The sequence below is a fragment of the Octopus bimaculoides genome, chromosome 10 (genome assembly GCF_001194135.2).
Source record: "Octopus bimaculoides isolate UCB-OBI-ISO-001 chromosome 10, ASM119413v2, whole genome shotgun sequence".
Classification (NCBI taxonomy): Eukaryota; Metazoa; Mollusca; class Cephalopoda; order Octopoda; family Octopodidae; genus Octopus; species Octopus bimaculoides.
The window spans coordinates 30,642,480-30,650,833 of record NC_068990.1 but is presented as its reverse complement, the minus strand read 5'-3'; the positions used below and the strand labels follow the sequence as shown (position 1 = coordinate 30,650,833).

General features: G+C 39.8%; 1 protein-coding gene across 1 annotated transcript in view; it reads left to right on the top strand.

The window, feature by feature from the left end:
* The window catches only part of LOC106868204 (activin receptor type-1), a 48,898-nt gene that overhangs the window by 12,234 nt on the left and 28,310 nt on the right, over positions 1 to 8,354 (top strand). The window lies entirely within an intron of this gene.

Below are 8,354 nucleotides of genomic sequence, written 5' to 3'. Positions count from 1 at the left end.
TAATGTCCACTTTCCCTGCTGGCATGGGTTGGACTGTTTGAGGACTGGTGAGCCAGAAGGCTGCACTAGGCTCCAATCTGATCTGGCAAAATTTCTACAGCTGGATGTCCTTCCTAATGCCAACCATTCTGAGAGTGTAGTGGGTGCTTTTACATGCCATCGGCATGAGGGCCAGTCAGGCGGTACTGGCAACGGCCATGCTTTAAAAGGTGTTTTTTATGTGCCACCTGCATGGGAGCCAGTACCAAATGTTGATTTTCATGTGCCAGTAAGGCGACACAGGCAACGATCACACTCGAATGATGCTTTTTACGTGCCACCGGTATGGGAGCCAGTTAGTGGCCCTGGCAGTGATCACGCTCAGATGGTGCTTTTAACGTTCCACTGGCACGAGTGCCAATCAGGTGGTACTGTCATTGGCCTATCATCATCATCATTTAACGTCTGTTTTCCATGCTGGCATAGGTTGGATGGTTTGACAGGAGCTGACCATCTGGAGAGCTGCACCAAGCTTCATTTGTGTTTTGGTATGGTTTCTGTGGCCGGATGCCCTTCCCAATGTTGGCCATTTTACAGAGTGTGGACCAGGTGCTTTTTATATGGCACCAGCACACGTATATATTGTATATGTGCAGCTGTGTGGTTATGAAGTGCTCTTCACAACCATATGATTTTGAGTTGGATTTCACTATATGCTACTAAGTGATACACTAAACTGACATTTACACACGCACACGGCTTCTTTGAGTTTCCATCTGCCAAATCCATTCAGAAGGGCTGTAATAAAAGATGCTGGTAGGTACCTTCTACTGCACCCCTGAGCTATTCAGTGGGACTGAACCCAAGACCACATGGTTGGGAAGCAAGCTTCTTAACCACACAACTTGATCCAAGTCCTGTATTTATATTTTTTCTTTTGCTTCTTCCCTTCATTTGTGATTCTTATTCTCCATCTGGTCTGACGAAGATAACAAGGAGACTGGTTTGCATGGCTGTGGAAATGCAATGTGCCAGTAACTTGATACTGAGTATTTGGTTGTTTCTTCAGCCAGCCGTGTCAACTGTGTGTCAATGTATTATTTTATTTCCTGTGTTTCTAGAGTACAAATGAGCTGGTGGTTATTTTCTATTATTTTAAATGGATGAGGAAAGAATCTCTTCCTGGATAGGACACCAATCTGTTGGAAGTAAGTTTACCATTGAGGAGAATTTAATCTAGCACAGCATGCGAAATAATAGCAGTGTAGCCATTGTTTACGGAGGGGAACAAACAATAGCACTCTGTGCTAACTTACTTCACATTTAATGGACTCCTGACAGTAATTGTTTATTAATATCCACTTTTCCATACATCTGCTTGGAACATGATACAGAATGATGATCTCTTGGCTGGTTATCCATCATCATCATCATCTTAGCGTTCACTTTTCAATGCAGGCATGGAACATATGGAGGTTATTGATTTTTTAATGTCACCAACCCTCACCTGTTTCCAAGTAAGGTAATATTTCCCCCTGACCAGACATCTTCTTGCACAATATCGGAAATGAATAACACTGCATATATGACAATGACACTCATTTACATCGTCCAACCCATGCTAGCATGGAAAGCGGACGTTAAACGATGATGATGATGATGATGATGATGTCAAGACGAGGAATAAATGCACACACAACAAGCTTCTTTCAGTTTCCATCTACCAAGTTCACTCACAAGGCTTTGGTCGATCTGGAACTATTGTAAAAGACACTTGTCTAAAGTGTCACACAGTGGGACTGAACCTGGAACTGTGTAGCTGGGAAGCAAACCACTTAGCACTCAGTCATTTATGCCTTAGTCATTTATTCAAGACGCCTGTGCTTGCTCAGATTTTCATATAAATAAGTTTGTATGAAGGAATTTTCTAAAAACATTATTTATCCTAAAAAAGAAGAAATTACATTTGTTTTCTCATGTTTGTAAAATGAGCTTGGTTTGTAAGGCTTTAGTAGGACAGGGGACATGTGTAAGGTCTAGGTACGAAGAGGAAGTTTGTAAGGACTAGGTAGAGCTTGAGGGTAAGAGATTAGTCAGGTGATGAGAAGTTGTGGCCAAGGGTTGACAAGTACAGAAAACTGATATTGTTTGCTAAATAAAAGATAATGTGTTTGAGTGATTATATATTTTGGTATAATTGTGGAGCAGTGAAAGGGAAGTGCACTGTGAAACTCCTCCTTGCTGTCCATATGTAATTAACTGCTACTTCAACACTGAACCTGCTAACTTTTGTAAGATATTTTTGATGAATATTTGCAATTAGAAAACAAAAGGACAAACAGTTGTATGTTTCTTTTAATAGATTATCATTCATGAAGATGTCATGCACTATCTGTGTGTGTGTGTGTGTGGAGAGAGATGAAAATAGAAAGAAAGTCAATGAAGAGACATGTAAACTAGATATAATATTGATGGAAATATTAATTTTTGATTCAATTTTTAGTAGAAGCAGTTGGGTTTTCCTTTGTTTATTTTCCCCTAAATCAGTAGAGGAGCATTGCTTATAAACTTTTCAAACTCACTCAGATTGAAATAGCAAACCTTCACACATACACAGGAGCTCAACTTTAACCCCTTAGCATTTAAACCAGGCCATGTCAAGCCCAAATGTTTTACCTGATTTGTGTTCAAAATGGACAGATTCAGCCTCTCACACCTACCTTACAATGTTATTCTTAAAATAAGCTCTCACATCATCAAAATCTTGAAGCTACAAGATGATACATGATTTATTATAAACAATGTGAATCAATAAGCTTCACATTTGACAGAGTAATCTGAATGCTAAATGGCTAAACTAAGAACTTTCAGTGTGTTTAGAGGTTAAATGTTGGCATTAAGAGAGTTCCAGGTAAATGTTGTTGAGAAGAGAGTGGATAGAGTGTTGATATGGAGGTGTAAAAGTATTTGGGGATGATGAGGGTAAGGTAGAAATTGGTCTCTTGATTATGTTGTGGTATGAGTGGTATAAAGTGTGCTAGTAGTGAGGAAGAGCAGAGGTCAGCAACAAGTTGGTGCTAACACTTCTGTACTTGAGGTGTAGCTGTGTCGTTAAGTAACTTGCTTCTCAAGCTCATGGTTTTCTGTTCAGTCTCATTCTGTGGCACCTTGGACAAGTGTCTTCTACTATATGCCTGAGTTAACCAAAGCCTGGTCAGTGGATTTGGTTGATGGAAACTGAAAGAAACCTGTCATATATATATATATATATATATATATATATATATATATATATTGTGTCATCCTATTAATAAAGCAACCTCTGACAATCTTCCTCGCCAACCTCCGAAAACCTCTCTTGCCAACCTCCAACAAGCTCTTTCACCTTCAGCTGACAATTTTTGATATATGATATGGATTTGTTTGGCTTACGAAATGGGTAGTGTAAACCCATATCCAAACATAATGTAACGTCCAGGAAATTCACCACTCTGGAGTTAATATCAAATATAATGTTAAGATTAAAGAAATCCTTTAAGAAACCTCTCAGGTATTTTCTCATTCTATTCAATGCAGTTTTAGACTGGCTACATACAGCTAGAAGTGCATCATCCCTATACAGTCCCCCAGTGAGGAGAGGAAAACTATCCTTAATCTGCGAAAGGAGGTATAGGCCCACTAAGTCAGTCACCTGTGCAGAATCCGATGACCCCATGGTTATATCGAAGAAATTGGTGGAATCAACTCTCTGCCAATCACACTCATTGTAGGAGATGAGGGTCTCCCTTGCCACTAAAATTACATCAATATCCGAACTAAGTGTATCTGCAAATTTGCAGGTCATTTGGTAGACGAAAACTAAAAGAAGCTTGCAAGCTATGGACATTTAAAAAGTGCAGTGGAATTACAAGCAGGTTAATAGAGAAAGACGTCTTTGTATGGGGCAGATGCTAAGGAACAATAAGCACCAAAGACATATGGGAATTAGACTCTCTCAAATGCCCAGGAGGCTCTCTCAAGGTTGTAGATAGTTTTTATTACCTAGGTGACCAAATTATCAGTGGTGGAGGATGTTCTGAAAGTATTGTTGCTAGAATAAGAATAAGAATCCTAAGAAAAGGATGGAGGAAATTCAGAGAGCTATTACCTCTGTTGGTAACTAAAGGACTCTCTCTCAGTGTGAAAGGCAAATTGTATGAGGCTTGTGTATGAACAGCTATACTCCATGGTTGTGGGTTCTGAATGCAAAAGACATGACTAGACTAGAGAAGAACAAAGCTAGTATGCTCCAATGGATCTGAAACATCAGTGTGCACGTATGACAAAGTGTAAATGGACTGAGAGTAAAGTTGGGCAGAAGAAGAATCAGATGCAGCATGGATAAGAGAAGAATCTGCTGGCTTGGACATGTAATGCATATGAATGAAGACAGCTGTATAAAGAAGTGCTGATCGCTTAAAGTGGATGGCATCTATGGAAGGGGATGAAGTAGTGAGGGCCAATCTCAAGATGTTGGTCCTCACAGACGAGATGACAACAGACTGAGATATCTGGCAATATGAGGTTCTGGAAGTACTGTGTTCCACTCACATGTAACATTTTTTCACACACCTTACCCCAATAAACCAAACTACCTCTCCTCTTCCTCACATCTCTTCTTCATGCGCTATGCTTATCTCTCCCTCCCCTCTCCTGCAGCCCAATCCTTTCCTCCCTGCCCACTGCTATCTTTTGCATTCACATGAATTACCTACTCATGCACTCTGGTCAGTCCTCTACCATCCCATTGATATTCACATCCTCATGGCTTGAGAGTATGTCCTGGCACATTGCCACCATCTTTCTTGCTCCCCCTCTCTCTCTCACTCCCCCCTATCTTTCTGATTGAGGTTACCATGTATCTTCTCTACAGCAGGACACCTGTTTCTGTCCCTCTGTCATACTCTAACCTCTCATCACCTGGCACAAATCCACCTCCTTCAGTACCACTCCTGTTTTGACATCACCTGATGGTTGTAAAGGAGTAGCTTCAGGATACAAGCAAAGTTGTTTATTTCCCGTCTTGTACATCTGGCTATGGAAATATTAACCATGTTTGGAAGCAGGTGGAGGTTGGTGACAGGAAGGGCATCCAACTGTAGAAAATCTTCCTCGATAAATTCCTCAAACCCATGGAAAAGTGGACGTTCAACAGTGACAATGATGACAAATTTTACTGACGTAAACCACCCCCAGGTCCTTTGGATTTTGATCTTTTTATCTTTTCTAGAATCAGTTGTGTTATGGAATTTTTCTCATCATTGTCAGTCTTTCTGCAGTCGTTCCACATTGTTACACAACCGTTTGATGTGTTAACAGAAAATATAAATTCAATTAGAAAGAATTGTTCAGTAAATAAGTAATATTTCTTTGGAATTAACAGAACTTTGTTACCAATATCCACATTGCCTTTTTTAAACTGATATTATAAAATTTAACTTGAAATAACATGAATTTTTCTTGCTTTTTCCCAATACATTTGGTTCCTGTTAGTGCCTTCATCATCTATTCATTCAACATATTCCACAATTTTCTTTTTAAAATGACAAAACTGACTGAAAGTGTTTTTTTCCTTTTTGGCTGTGTTAAAAATTTTGCTTCCCAACCACATGGTACCAGGTTCAATCCCACTGTTTGGCCCCCTTGGGTAAATTTCTTGTATTCTAGCCTCTCAGCTTCACCAAAGCCTTGTGAGTGGATTTGGTAGATGGAAACCTAAAGTAGCCTGTTATATATATATGTGTGTGTGTCTCACCATCACATGAAAACCAGTGTTGGTGTGTTTACACCCCCATAACTTAGCAATTTGGCAAAGCGACTAATACGAATAAGTAGCAGGCTTTAAAAATGTAAGTACTGGGGTCAATTACTTGACTGAAAGCTCTTCAGTGCAGTGCCCCAGCATGGCCACAGTCTAATGACTGAAACAACTAAAAGATATAAGAAAAATTTACATGTTTTTCTTCCTAAATTTCTTGAATAAATAAATGTTCATAACTGTACAATTTGCTCTAAGAAAATGTCTTCATTATAACGATGAGATAAACGTTGGCAAGTTTTGTCCCTTTTTCAAGTAAAATATTGATCCTGTTAAGAGGTGATATTGCCTTTAATGACACATTTCCCTACAGGAGTTGTTTCAAATATTCTTGATCTATGGGGACATGTGACACCCATACTTCCAGCAGGGTTTTTTTTGTGTCCAGCACTTCTCTCATCTTGACCCAACTCGTCAAACTCACAATATCCCTTACTTTTACTTCTTACAGTCAGCTGTGTGTGGCCATGCTGGGACAGCACTGCATTGAAGAAGTTTAGTCAAATGGATCATTAACCCTAGTACTTATTCTTTTAAAGCTTGATGCTTATTCTGTCAATCTCTTTTGCTGAACCGCTAAGTTATGGGGACATAAACACATCAACACCTGTTGTCAAGCAGTACTAGGGGACAAACACAGACAGAAAGACATGTGCACACACTCACACACACACACACACACACACACACACATATACAACAGGTTTCTTTCAGTTTCCATCTACCAAATCCACTCACAAGGCTTTGACCAAGTGTCTTTTATAGCAGATGACACTTGCCCAAGGTGTCATGCAGTGGGGCTGAACCTAGAACCATGTGGTTGTGAAGCAAGTTTCTTTATTTCATAAAAATTTGCCATGCAGGCATTACACAGAGGGGACAAACAAGGACAGACAAACATAAAAGGGTGAAGAAGCTTTGTTGATTAAAAGTTCTGTTTTAAATGAACGGTGAAATGCGATTAAAAATTGTGATTACAATAAAAAAATTAAAAGGAAGTGGCACAATCTCGATGATAGACTCAGCTGATAGCTGTACTCTTCCCATCGATGACAACAGTTGTTCTGCAAAAGCTATCAGTCCCGTTAATTCCGGACACTCCACAAATGCGTGCAAGACGGTTTCCCTGTTCTGCCCGCACCTTGGACATGTCGCCAAGACAGCACTTCTGTGCCTTGACAGTTTATCATGAACAGGTAACACCATATGGAAGCATTGCCAAGCCAGTTACTACACAGCTACTCTTGCACCTCTACAAAGATGTCAAGATATTTTACAGAATTCTTGATGCAGGGACATAAAACTCGTTTGTTGGGCAATGGCCAACTTTCTTTCAGTCACACATTATTCATTGTTGTCTGTTGTGTTTCTCTGAAACACATGTCCTCTGTTAGTGACCCTTTCAGTATAATCTCACTGCTGGCCCTGATTAAAACCAAACTCTTATCTCTTGCAGACCACCATATTCATCATTATTTTTTCCCCCCTTCTTGAAGGGGCTACAAAAGGTTAGCGTCAGTTTCTACCCTTGGTGGCAATGCTTTTGTTATTCTGTAAATAATTCATGAAGATATAACTATAAATAGTTGTACAAAGACCATTTACATATGAGATAAAAATACAATAGGTAGCATATATAAACAGTCACTTGAACTGTTGTAGGTTAAGAGGTCTTCAACTTATCAAACTGTAATCCATCTTGGCTTCTCAACCATATAGCAATGACTGTCTCAACATATACATTACTCTCTCTCCCTCCCTCTCTCTCTCACAAGCATGTGTGTGTGTGTACGTATTGAGAGAGAGTCTACAGCATGTAGTCAAAAGGTGCTTGAAACAGGTATCCTTTCTTTTCTTGTTTCTTTTTTCTTGCCTTAATCTCTTTTATTATGCCCTCATGTTCCACTGAAACATTCTTCTGCGTCTTTCCCTTTCTTTTGACACACAATTCACTGGAAACATTTTTTTATGTTCATTCTTTTGTGTTTACATTTTGTCCATTACCTTTTGAATTTTTGTTTACCTCTTGTAGCTTATGTTCTCAAACTGTCTCTCTCTCTCTCTCTTATCCTCCTCATTCTGTTTAGGCTGTTTACAAACATATATATGTGGAGGTGCATTGGCCCAGTGGTTAGGACAGTGGACTCGCGGTTGTAGGATTGCAGTTTCGATTCCCAGACCAGCTGTTGTGAGTGTTTATTGAGCGAAAACACTTAAAGCTCCACGAGGCTTCAGCAGGGGGTGGTAGCAAACCCTGCTGTACTCTTTCACCACAACTTTCTCTCATCCTTTCTTCCTGTTTCTGTTGTACCTGTATTTCAAAGGGTCAACCATGTCACACTCTGCGTCACGTTCAATCTCCCTGAGAACTACATTAAGGGTACATGTGTCTGCGGAGTGGTCAGCCACTTGCACATTAATTTCACGAGCAGGCTGTTCCGTTGATCAGATCAACTGGAACCCTCATCATCATAACCGATGGAGTGCCACAGTACATACATATATACATATACATATA